Here is a 12953-nt window from a genome sequence, read left to right as displayed (position 1 = left end):
TATAGAGTGTAGGGTATACTGTGTAGAGTGTAGGGTATAGAGTGTAAGGTATAGAGGGTAGGGTACAGAGTGTATGGTGTAGAGTGTAGGGTATAGAGTGTAGGGTATAGAGTGTAGTGTATAAAGTGTAGAGTGTAGGGTATAGAGTGTAGGGTATAGAGTGTATGGTATAGAGTGTAGGGTATAGAGTGTAGAGTGTAAGGTATAGAGTGTAGGGTATACTGTGTAGAGTGTAGGGTATAGAGTGTAAGGTATAGAGGGTAGGGTATAGAGTGTATGGTGTAGAGTGTAGGGTATAGAGTGTAAGGTATAGAGGGTAGGGTATAGAGTGTATGTTGTAGAGTGTAGGGTATAGAGTGTAGGGTATAGAGTGTAGGGTATAGGGTGTAAAGTGTATGGTATAGAGTGTAGGGGATAGAGTGTATGGTATAGAGTGTATGGTATAGAGTGTAGGGTAGAGAGTGTAGGGTATAGAGTGTAGAGTGTAGGGTATATAGTGTAGGGTGTAGAGTGTAGGGTATAGAGTGTAGGGTATAGAGTGTAGAGTGTATGGTATAGAGTGTAGGGGATAGAGTGTATGGTATAGAGTGTATGGTATAGATTGTAGGGTATAGAGTGTAGGGTATAGAGTGTAGAGTGTAGGGTATAGAGTGTAGGGTATAGAGTGTAGGGTATAGAGTGTAGGGTGTAGAGTGTAGGGTATAGAGTGTAGGGTATAGGGTGTAGGGTATAGAGTGTAGGGTGTAGAGTGTAGGGTATAGAGTGTAGGGTATAGAGTGTAGTGTATAGAGTGTAGGGTATAGCGTGTAGGGTATAGAGTGAAGGGTATAGAGTGTAGGGTATAGAGTGTAGGGTATAAAGTGCAGAGTGTAGGGTATAGAGTGTAGGGTATAGAGTGTAAAGTGTAGGGTGTAGAGTGTAGAGTGTAGGGTATAGAGTGGAGGGTATAGAGTGGAGGGTATAGAGTGTAGGGTATAGAGTGTAGGGTATAGAGTGTAGGGTATAAAGTGTAGAGTGTAGGGTATAGAGTGTAGGGTATAGAGTGTAGGGTATAGAGTGTAGGGTATAGAGTGTAGAGTGTAGGGTATAGAGTGTAGGGTATAGAGTGTAGGGTATAGAGTGTAGGGTATAGAGTGTAGGGTATAAAGTGTAGAGTGTAGGTTATAGAGTGTAGGGTATAGAGTGTAGGGTATAGTGTGTAGAGTGTAGAGTGTAGGGTATAGAGTGTAGGGTATAGAGTGTATGGTGTAGAGTGTAGGGTATAGAGTGTAGGGTATAAAGTGTAGAGTGTAGGTTATAGAGTGTAGGGTATAGAGTGTAGGGTATAGTGTGTAGAGTGTAGAGTGTAGGGTATAGAGTGTAGGGTATAGAGTGTATGGTATAGAGTGTAGGGTATAGAGTGTAGAGTGTAGGGTATAGAGTGTAGGGTATACTGTGTAGAGTGTAGGGTATAGAGTGTAAGGTATAGAGGGTAGGGTATAGAGTGTATGGTGTAGAGTGTAGGGTATAGAGTGTAGGGTATAAAGTGTAGAGTGCAGGGTATAGAGTGTAGAGTATAGAGTGTAGGGTATAAAGTGTAGAGTGTAGGGTATAGAGTGTAGGGTATAGAGTGTAGGGTATACTGTGTAGAGTGTAGGGTATAGAGTGTAAGGTATAGAGGGTAGGGTATAGAGTGTATGGTGTAGAGTGTAGGGTATAGAGTGTAGGGTATAGAGTGTAGGGTATAGAGTGTAGAGTGTAGGGTATAGAGTGTAGGGTATAGAGTGTAAGGTGTAGAGTGTAGGGTATCGAGTGTAGGGTATAGGGTGTAGGGTATAGAGTGTAGGGTGTAGATTGTAGGGTATAGAGTGTAGGGTATAGAGTGTAGGGTATAGAGTGTAGGGTATAGCGTGTAGGGTATAGAGTGTAGGGTATAGAGTGTAGGGTATAAAGTGTAGAGTGTAGGGTATAGAGTGTAGGGTATAGAGTGTAGGGTATAGAGTGTAAATTGTAGAGTGTAGGGTGTAGAGTGTAGGGTATAGAGTGTAGGGTATAGAGTGTAGGGTATAGAGTGTAGGTTATAAAGTGTAGAGAGTAGGGTATAGAGTGTAGGGTATAGAGTGTAGGGTATAAAGTGTAGAGTGTAGGGTATAGAGTGTAGGGTATAGAGTGTAGGGTATAGAGTGTAGAGTGTAGGGTATAGAGTGTAGGGTATAGAGTGTAGGGTATAGAGTGTAGGGTATAGAGTGTAGGGTATAAAGTGTAGAGTGTAGGTTATAGAGTGTAGGGTATAGAGTGTAGGGTATAGTGTGTAGAGTGTAGAGTGTAGGGTATAGAGTGTAGGGTATAGAGTGTATGGTATAGAGTGTAGGGTATAGAGTGTAGAGTGTAGGGTATAGAGTGTAGGGTATACTGTGTAGAGTGTAGGGTATAGAGTGTAAGGTATAGAGGGTAGGGTATAGAGTGTATGGTGTAGAGTGTAGGGTATAGAGTGTAGGGTATAAAGTGTAGAGTGTAGGGTATAGAGTGTAGAGTATAGAGTGTAGGGTATACTGTGTAGAGTGTAGGGTATAGAGTGTAAGGTATAGAGGGTAGGGTACAGAGTGTATGGTGTAGAGTGTAGGGTATAGAGTGTAGGGTATAGAGTGTAGTGTATAAAGTGTAGAGTGTAGGGTATAGAGTGTAGGGTATAGAATGTATGGTATAGAGTGTAGGGTATAGAGTGTAGAGTGTAAGGTATAGAGTGTAGGGTATACTGTGTAGAGTGTAGGGTATAGAGTGTAAGGTATAGAGGGTAGGGTATAGAGTGTATGGTGTAGAGTGTAGGGTATAGAGTGTAAGGTATAGAGGGTAGGGTATAGAGTGTATGTTGTAGAGTGTAGGGTATAGAGTGTAGGGTATAGAGTGTAGGGTATAGGGTGTAAAGTGTATGGTATAGAGTGTAGGGGATAGAGTGTATGGTATAGAGTGTATGGTATAGAGTGTAGGGTAGAGAGTGTAGGGTATAGAGTGTAGAGTGTAGGGTATATAGTGTAGGGTGTAGAGTGTAGGGTATAGAGTGTAGGGTATAGAGTGTAGAGTGTATGGTATAGAGTGTAGGGGATAGAGTGTATGGTATAGAGTGTATGGTATAGATTGTAGGGTATAGAGTGTAGGGTATAGAGTGTAGAGTGTAGGGTATAGAGTGTAGGGTATAGAGTGTAGGGTATAGAGTGTAGAGTGTAGGGTATAGAGTGTAGGGTATAGGGTGTAGGGTATAGAGTGTAGGGTGTAGAGTGTAGGGTATAGAGTGTAGGGTATAGAGTGTAGTGTATAGAGTGTAGGGTATAGCGTGTAGGGTATAGAGTGAAGGGTATAGAGTGTAGGGTATAGAGTGTAGGGTATAAAGTGCAGAGTGTAGGGTATAGAGTGTAGGGTATAGAGTGTAAAGTGTAGGGTGTAGAGTGTAGAGTGTAGGGTATCGAGTGGAGGGTATAGAGTGGAGGGTATAGAGTGTAGGGTATAGAGTGTAGGGTATAGAGTGTAGGGTATAAAGTGTAGAGTGTAGGGTATAGAGTGTAGGGTATAGAATGTAGGGTATAGAGTGTAGGGTATAGAGTGTAGAGTGTAGGGTATAGAGTGTAGGGTATAGAGTGTAGGGTATAGAGTGTAGGGTATAGAGTGTAGGGTATAAAGTGTAGAGTGTAGGTTATAGAGTGTAGGGTATAGAGTGTAGGGTATAGTGTGTAGAGTGTAGAGTGTAGGGTATAGAGTGTAGGGTATAGAGTGTATGGTGTAGAGTGTAGGGTATAGAGTGTAGGGTATAAAGTGTAGAGTGTAGGTTATAGAGTGTAGGGTATAGAGTGTAGGGTATAGTGTGTAGAGTGTAGAGTGTAGGGTATAGAGTGTAGGGTATAGAGTGTATGGTATAGAGTGTAGGGTATAGAGTGTAGAGTGTAGGGTATAGAGTGTAGGGTATACTGTGTAGAGTGTAGGGTATAGAGTGTAAGGTATAGAGGGTAGGGTATAGAGTGTATGGTGTAGAGTGTAGGGTATAGAGTGTAGGGTATAAAGTGTAGAGTGTAGGGTATAGAGTGTAGAGTATAGAGTGTAGGGTATACTGTGTAGAGTGTAGGGTATAGAGTGTAAGGTATAGAGGGTAGGGTACAGAGTGTATGGTGTAGAGTGTAGGGTATAGAGTGTAGGGTATAGAGTGTAGTGTATAAAGTGTAGAGTGTAGGGTATAGAGTGTAGGGTATAGAGTGTATGGTATAGAGTGTAGGGTATAGAGTGTAGAGTGTAAGGTATAGAGTGTAGGGTATACTGTGTAGAGTGTAGGGTATAGAGTGTAAGGTATAGAGGGTAGGGTATAGAGTGTATGGTGTAGAGTGTAGGGTATAGAGTGTAAGGTATAGAGGGTAGGGTATAGAGTGTATGTTGTAGAGTGTAGGGTATAGAGTGTAGGGTATAGAGTGTAGGGTATAGGGTGTAAAGTGTATGGTATAGAGTGTAGGGGATAGAGTGTATGGTATAGAGTGTATGGTATAGAGTGTAGGGTAGAGAGTGTAGGGTATAGAGTGTAGAGTGTAGGGTATATAGTGTAGGGTGTAGAGTGTAGGGTATAGAGTGTAGGGTATAGAGTGTAGAGTGTATGGTATAGAGTGTAGGGGATAGAGTGTATGGTATAGAGTGTATGGTATAGATTGTAGGGTATAGAGTGTAGGGTATAGAGTGTAGAGTGTAGGATATAGAGTGTAGGGTATAGAGTGTAGGGTATAGAGTGTAGGGTATAGGGTGTAGGGTATAGAGTGTAGGGTGTAGAGTGTAGGGTATAGAGTGTAGGGTATAGAGTGTAGTGTATAGAGTGTAGGGTATAGCGTGTAGGGTATAGAGTGAAGGGTATAGAGTGTAGGGTATAGAGTGTAGGGTATAAAGTGCAGAGTGTAGGGTATAGAGTGTAGGGTATAGAGTGTAAAGTGTAGGGTGTAGAGTGTAGAGTGTAGGGTATAGAGTGGAGGGTATAGAGTGGAGGGTATAGAGTGTAGGGTATAGAGTGTAGGGTATAGAGTGTAGGGTATAGAGTGTAGGGTATAGAGTGTAGGGTATAGAGTGTAGAGTGTAGGGTATATAGTGTAGGGTGTAGAGTGTAGGGTGTAGAGTGTAGGGTATAGAGTGTAGGGTATAGAGTGTAGAGTGTATGGTATAGAGTGTAGGGGATAGAGTGTATGGTATAGAGTGTATGGTATAGATTGTAGGGCATAGAGTGTAGGGTATAGAGTGTAGAGTGTAGGGTATAGAGTGTAGGGTATAGAGTGTAGGGTATAGAGTGTAGGGTATAGGGTGTAGGGTATAGAGTGTAGGGTGTAGAGTGTAGGGTATAGAGTGTAGGGTATAGAGTGTAGTGTATAGAGTGTAGGGTATAGCGTGTAGGGTATAGAGTGAAGGGTATAGAGTGTAGGGTATAGAGTGTAGGGTATAAAGTGCAGAGTGTAGGGTATAGAGTGTAGGGTATAGAGTGTAAAGTGTAGGGTGTAGAGTGTAGAGTGTAGGGTATAGAGTGGAGGGTATAGAGTGGAGGGTATAGAGTGTAGGGTATAGAGTGTAGGGTATAGAGTGTAGGGTATAAAGTGTAGAGTGTAGGGTATAGAGTGTAGGGTATAGAGTGTAGGGTATAGAGTGTAGGGTATAGAGTGTAGAGTGTAGGGTATAGAGTGTAGGGTATAGAGTGTAGGGTATAGAGTGTAGGGTATAAAGTGTAGAGTGTAGGTTATAGAGTGTAGGGTATAGAGTGTAGGGTATAAAGTGCAGAGTGTAGGGTATAGAGTGTAGGGTATAGAGTGTAAAGTGTAGGGTGTAGAGTGTAGAGTGTAGGGTATAGAGTGGAGGGTATAGAGTGGAGGGTATAGAGTGTAGGGTATAGAGTGTAGGGTATAGAGTGTAGGGTATAGAGTGTAGGGTATAGAGTGTAGAGTGTAGGGTATATAGTGTAGGGTGTAGAGTGTAGGGTATAGAGTGTAGGGTATAGAGTGTAGAGTGTATGGTATAGAGTGTAGGGGATAGAGTGTATGGTATAGAGTGTATGGTATAGATTGTAGGGCATAGAGTGTAGGGTATAGAGTGTAGAGTGTAGGGTATAGAGTGTAGGGTATAGAGTGTAGGGTATAGAGTGTAGGGTATAGGGTGTAGGGTATAGAGTGTAGGGTGTAGAGTGTAGGGTATAGAGTGTAGGGTATAGAGTGTAGTGTATAGAGTGTAGGGTATAGCGTGTAGGGTATAGAGTGAAGGGTATAGAGTGTAGGGTATAGAGTGTAGGGTATAAAGTGCAGAGTGTAGGGTATAGAGTGTAGGGTATAGAGTGTAAAGTGTAGGGTGTAGAGTGTAGAGTGTAGGGTATAGAGTGGAGGGTATAGAGTGGAGGGTATAGAGTGTAGGGTATAGAGTGTAGGGTATAGAGTGTAGGGTATAAAGTGTAGAGTGTAGGGTATAGAGTGTAGGGTATAGAGTGTAGGGTATAGAGTGTAGGGTATAGAGTGTAGAGTGTAGGGTATAGAGTGTAGGGTATAGAGTGTAGGGTATAGAGTGTAGGGTATAAAGTGTAGAGTGTAGGTTATAGAGTGTAGGGTATAGAGTGTAGGGTATAGTGTGTAGAGTGTAGAGTGTAGGGTATAGAGTGTAGGGTATAGAGTGTATGGTGTAGAGTGTAGGGTATAGAGTGTAGAGTGTAGAGTGTAGGGTATAGAGTGTAGGGTATACTGTGTAGAGTGTAGGGTATAGAGTGTAAGGTATAGAGGGTAGAGTATAGAGTGTATGGTGTAGAGTGTAGGGTATAGAGTGTAGGGTATAAAGTGTAGAGTGTAGGGTATAGAGTGTAGGGTATAGAGTGTAGGGTATACTGTGTAGAGTGTAGAGTATAGAGTGTAAGGTATAGAGGGTAGGGTACAGAGTGTATGGTGTAGAGTGTAGGGTATAGAGTGTAGGGTATAGAGTGTAGTGTATAAAGTGTAGAGTGTAGGGTATAGAGTGTAGGGTATAGAGTGTATGGTATAGAGTGTAGGGTATAGAGTGTAGAGTTTAAGGTATAGAGTGTAGGGTATACTGTGTAGAGTGTAGGGTATAGAGTGTAAGGTATAGAGGGTAGGGTATAGAGTGTATGGTGTAGAGTGTAGGGTATAGAGTGTAGGGTATAGAGTGTAGGGTATAAAGTGTAGAGTGTAGGGTATAGAGTGTAGGGTATAGAGTGTAGGGTATACTGTGTAGAGTGTAGGGTATAGAGTGTAAGGTATAGAGGGTAGGGTATAGAGTGTATGGTGTAGAGTGTAGGGTATAGAGTGTAGGGTATAGAGTGTAGGGTATAGAGTGTAGAGTGTAGGGTATAGAGTGTAGGGTATAGAGTGTAAGGTGTAGAGTGTAGGGTATCGAGTGTAGGGTATAGGGTGTAGGGTATAGAGTGTAGGGTGTAGATTGTAGGGTATAGAGTGTAGGGTATAGAGTGTAGGGTATAGAGTGTAGGGTATAGCGTGTAGGGTATAGAGTGTAGGGTATAGAGTGTAGGGTATAAAGTGTAGAGTGTAGGGTATAGAGTGTAGGGTATAGAGTGTAGGGTATAGAGTGTAAAGTGTAGAGTGTAGGGTGTAGAGTGTAGGGTATAGAGTGTAGGGTATAGAGTGTAGGGTATAGAGTGTAGGTTATAAAGTGTAGAGAGTAGGGTATAGAGTGTAGGGTATAGAGTGTAGGGTATAAAGTGTATAGTGTAGGGTATAGAGTGTAGGGTATAGAGTGTAGGGTATAGAGTGTAGGGTATAGAGTGTAGAGTGTAGGGTATAGAGTGTAGGGTATAGAGTGTAGGGTATAGAGTGTAGGGTATAGAGTGTAGGGTATAAAGTGTAGAGTGTAGGTTATAGAGTGTAGGGTATAGAGTGTAGGGTATAGTGTGTAGAGTGTAGAGTGTAGGGTATAGAGTGTAGGGTATAGAGTGTATGGTATAGAGTGTAGGGTATAGAGTGTAGAGTGTAGGGTATAGAGTGTAGGGTATACTGTGTAGAGTGTAGGGTATAGAGTGTAAGGTATAGAGGGTAGGGTATAGAGTGTATGGTGTAGAGTGTAGGGTATAGAGTGTAGGGTATAAAGTGTAGAGTGTAGGGTATAGGGTGTAGAGTATAGAGTGTAGGGTATACTGTGTAGAGTGTAGGGTATAGAGTGTAAGGTATAGAGGGTAGGGTACAGAGTGTATGGTGTAGAGTGTAGGGTATAGAGTGTAGGGTATAGAGTGTAGTGTATAAAGTGTAGAGTGTAGGGTATAGAGTGTAGGGTATAGAGTGTATGGTATAGAGTGTAGGGTATAGAGTGTAGAGTGTAAGGTATAGAGTGTAGGGTATACTGTGTAGAGTGTAGGGTATAGAGTGTAAGGTATAGAGGGTAGGGTATAGAGTGTATGGTGTAGAGTGTAGGGTATAGAGTGTAAGGTATAGAGGGTAGGGTATAGAGTGTATGTTGTAGAGTGTAGGGTATAGAGTGTAGGGTATAGGGTGTAAAGTGTATGGTATAGAGTGTAGGGGATAGAGTGTATGGTATAGAGTGTATGGTATAGAGTGTAGGGTAGAGAGTGTAGGGTATAGAGTGTAGAGTGTAGGGTATATAGTGTAGGGTGTAGAGTGTAGGGTATAGAGTGTAGGGTATAGAGTGTAGAGTGTATGGTATAGAGTGTAGGGGATAGAGTGTATGGTATAGAGTGTATGGTATAGATTGTAGGGTATAGAGTGTAGGGTATAGAGTGTAGAGTGTAGGGTATAGAGTGTAGGGTATAGAGTGTAGGGTATAGAGTGTAGGGTGTAGAGTGTAGGGTATAGAGTGTAGGGTATAGGGTGTAGGGTATAGAGTGTAGGGTGTAGAGTGTAGGGTATAGAGTGTAGGGTATAGAGTGTAGTGTATAGAGTGTAGGGTATAGCGTGTAGGGTATAGAGTGAAGGGTATAGAGTGTAGGGTATAGAGTGTAGGGTATAAAGTGCAGAGTGTAGGGTATAGAGTGTAGGGTATAGAGTGTAAAGTGTAGGGTGTAGAGTGTAGAGTGTAGGGTATAGAGTGGAGGGTATAGAGTGGAGGGTATAGAGTGTAGGGTATAGAGTGTAGGGTATAGAGTGTAGGGTATAAAGTGTAGAGTGTAGGGTATAGAGTGTAGGGTATAGAGTGTAGGGTATAGAGTGTAGGGTATAGAGTGTAGAGTGTAGGGTATAGAGTGTAGGGTATAGAGTGTAGGGTATAGAGTGTAGGGTATAGAGTGTAGGGTATAAAGTGTAGAGTGTAGGTTATAGAGTGTAGGGTATAGAGTGTAGGGTATAGTGTGTAGAGTGTAGAGTGTAGGGTATAGAGTGTAGGGTATAGAGTGTATGGTGTAGAGTGTAGGGTATAGAGTGTAGAGTGTAGGGTATAGAGTGTAGGGTATACTGTGTAGAGTGTAGGGTATAGAGTGTAAAGTATAGAGGGTAGGGTATAGAGTGTATGGTGTAGAGTGTAGGGTATAGAGTGTAGGGTATAAAGTGTAGAGTGTAGGGTATAGAGTGTTGGGTATAGAGTGTAGGGTATACTGTGTAGAGTGTAGGGTATAGAGTGTAAGGTATAGAGGGTAGGGTACAGAGTGTATGGTGTAGAGTGTAGGGTATAGAGTGTAGGGTATAGAGTGTAGTGTATAAAGTGTAGAGTGTAGGGTATAGAGTGTAGGGTATAGAGTGTATGGTATAGAGTGTAGGGTATAGAGTGTAGAGTGTAAGGTATAGAGTGTAGGGTATACTGTGTAGAGTGTAGGGTATAGAGTGTAAGGTATAGAGGGTAGGGTATAGAGTGTATGGTGTAGAGTGTAGGGTATAGAGTGTAGGGTATAGAGTGTAGGGTATAAAGTGTAGAGTGTAGGGTATAGAGTGTAGGGTATAGAGTGTAGGGTATACTGTGTAGAGTGTAGGGTATAGAGTGTAAGGTATAGAGGGTAGGGTATAGAGTGTATGGTGTAGAGTGTAGGGTATAGAGTGTAGGGTATAGAGTGTAGGGTATAGAGTGTAGAGTGTAGGGTATAGAGTGTAGGGTATAGAGTGTAAGGTGTAGAGTGTAGGGTATCGAGTGTAGGGTATAGGGTGTAGGGTATAGAGTGTAGGGTGTAGATTGTAGGGTATAGAGTGTAGGGTATAGAGTGTAGGGTATAGAGTGTAGGTTATAGAGTGTAGGGTATAGAGTGTAGGTTATAGAGTGTAAGGTATAGAGTGTAGAGTTTTGGGTGTAGAGTGTAGGGTATAGAGTGTATGTTATAGAGTGTAGGGTATAGAGTGCAGAGTGTAGGGTATAGTGTGTAGGGTATAGAGTGTAGGGTATAGAGTGTATGGTATAGAGTGTAGGGTATAGAGTGTAGAGTGTAGGGTATAGAGTGTAGGGTATAGAGTGTAGGGTTTAGATTGTAGGGTATAGAGTGTAGAGTATAGGGTATAGAGTGTAGGGTATAGAGTGTATGGTATAGAGTGTAGAGTGTAGGGTATAGAGTGTATAGTGTAGGGTATAGAGTGTATGGTATAGAGTGTAGGGAATAGAGTGTAGAGTGTAGAGTATATAGTGTATGGTATAGAGTGTAGGGTATAGAGTGTAGAGTGTAAGGTATAGAGTGTAGGGTATAGAGTGTAGGATATAGAGTGTAGAGTGTAGGGTATAGAGTGTATGGTATAGAGTGTAGGGTATAGAGTGTAGAGGGTAGGGTATAGAGTGTAGGGTATAATGTGTAGAGTGTAGTGTATAGAGTGTAGGGTATAGAGTGTATGGTATAGAGTGTAGGGAATAGAGTGTAGAGTGTAGGGTATAGAATGTATGGTATAGAGTGTAGGGTATAGAGTGTAGAGTGTAGGGTATAGAGTGTAGGGTATAGAGTGTAGGGTATAGAGTGTAGAGTGTAGGGTATAGAGTGTAGAGTGTAGGGATTAGAGTGTAGGGTACAGAGTGTGGGGTATAGAGTGTAGAATGTACAGTATAGAGTGTAGGGTATAGAGTATAGAGTGTAGGGTATAGAGTGTAGGGTATAGAGTGTAGGGTATAAAGTGTAGAGTGTAGGTTATAGAGTGTAGGGTATAGAGTGTAGGGTATAGTGTGTAGAGTGTAGAGTGTAGGTTATAGAGTGTAGGGTATAGAGTGTATGGTGTAGAGTGTAGGGTATAGAGTGTAGAGTGTAGGGTATAGAGTGTAGGGTATACTGTGTAGAGTGTAGGGTATAGAGTGTAAGGTATAGAGGGTAGGGTATAGAGTGTATGGTGTAGAGTGTAGGGTATAGAGTGTAGGGTATAAAGTGTAGAGTGTAGGGTATAGAGTGTTGGGTATAGAGTGTAGGGTATACTGTGTAGAGTGTAGGGTATAGAGTGTAAGGTATAGAGGGTAGGGTACAGAGTGTATGGTGTAGAGTGTAGGGTATAGAGTGTAGGGTATAGAGTGTAGTGTATAAAGTGTAGAGTGTAGGGTATAGAGTGTAGGGTATAGAGTGTATGGTATAGAGTGTAGGGTATAGAGTGTAGAGTGTAAGGTATAGAGTGTAGGGTATACTGTGTAGAGTGTAGGGTATAGAGTGTAAGGTATAGAGGGTAGGGTATAGAGTGTATGGTGTAGAGTGTAGGGTATAGAGTGTAGGGTATAGAGTGTAGGGTATAAAGTGTAGAGTGTAGGGTATAGAGTGTAGGGTATAGAGTGTAGGGTATACTGTGTAGAGTGTAGGGTATAGAGTGTAAGGTATAGAGGGTAGGGTATAGAGTGTATGGTGTAGAGTGTAGGGTATAGAGTGTAGGGTATAGAGTGTAGGGTATAGAGTGTAGAGTGTAGGGTATAGAGTGTAGGGTATAGAGTGTAAGGTGTAGAGTGTAGGGTATCGAGTGTAGGGTATAGGGTGTAGGGTATAGAGTGTAGGGTGTAGATTGTAGGGTATAGAGTGTAGGGTATAGAGTGTAGGGTATAGAGTGTAGGTTATAGAGTGTAGGGTATAGAGTGTAGGTTATAGAGTGTAAGGTATAGAGTGTAGAGTTTTGGGTGTAGAGTGTAGGGTATAGAGTGTATGTTATAGAGTGTAGGGTATAGAGTGCAGAGTGTAGGGTATAGTGTGTAGGGTATAGAGTGTAGGGTATAGAGTGTATGGTATAGAGTGTAGGGTATAGAGTGTAGAGTGTAGGGTATAGAGTGTAGGGTATAGAGTGTAGGGTTTAGATTGTAGGGTATAGAGTGTAGAGTATAGGGTATAGAGTGTAGGGTATAGAGTGTATGGTATAGAGTGTAGAGTGTAGGGTATAGAGTGTATAGTGTAGGGTATAGAGTGTATGGTATAGAGTGTAGGGAATAGAGTGTAGAGTGTAGAGTATATAGTGTATGGTATAGAGTGTAGGGTATAGAGTGTAGAGTGTAGGGTATAGAGTGTAGGGTATAGAGTGTAGGATATAGAGTGTAGAGTGTAGGGTATAGAGTGTATGGTATAGAGTGTAGGGTATAGAGTGTAGAGGGTAGGGTATAGAGTGTAGGGTATAATGTGTAGAGTGTAGTGTATAGAGTGTAGGGTATAGAGTGTATGGTATAGAGTGTAGGGAATAGAGTGTAGAGTGTAGGGTATAGAATGTATGGTATAGAGTGTAGGGTATAGAGTGTAGAGTGTAGGGTATAGAGTGTAGGGTATAGAGTGTAGGGTATAGAGTGTAGAGTGTAGGGTATAGAGTGTAGAGTGTAGGGATTAGAGTGTAGGGTACAGAGTGTGGGGTATAGAGTGTAGAATGTACAGTATAGAGTGTAGGGTATAGAGTATAGAGTGTAGGGTATAGAGTGTAGGGTATAGAGTGTAGGGTATAAAGTGTAGAGTGTAGGTTATAGAGTGTAGGGTATAGAGTGTAGGGTATAGTGTGTAGAGTGTAGAGTGTAGGTTATAGAGTGTAGGGTATAGAGTGTATGGTGTAGAGTGTAGGGTATAGAGTGTAGAGTGTAGGGTATAGAGTGTAGGGTAT

Source organism: Ranitomeya imitator, chromosome 1 (assembly GCF_032444005.1).
Source record: "Ranitomeya imitator isolate aRanImi1 chromosome 1, aRanImi1.pri, whole genome shotgun sequence".
Classification (NCBI taxonomy): Eukaryota; Metazoa; Chordata; class Amphibia; order Anura; family Dendrobatidae; genus Ranitomeya; species Ranitomeya imitator.
The sequence above is the reverse complement of the archived record's forward strand: the minus strand, read 5'-3'. Positions refer to the sequence as shown.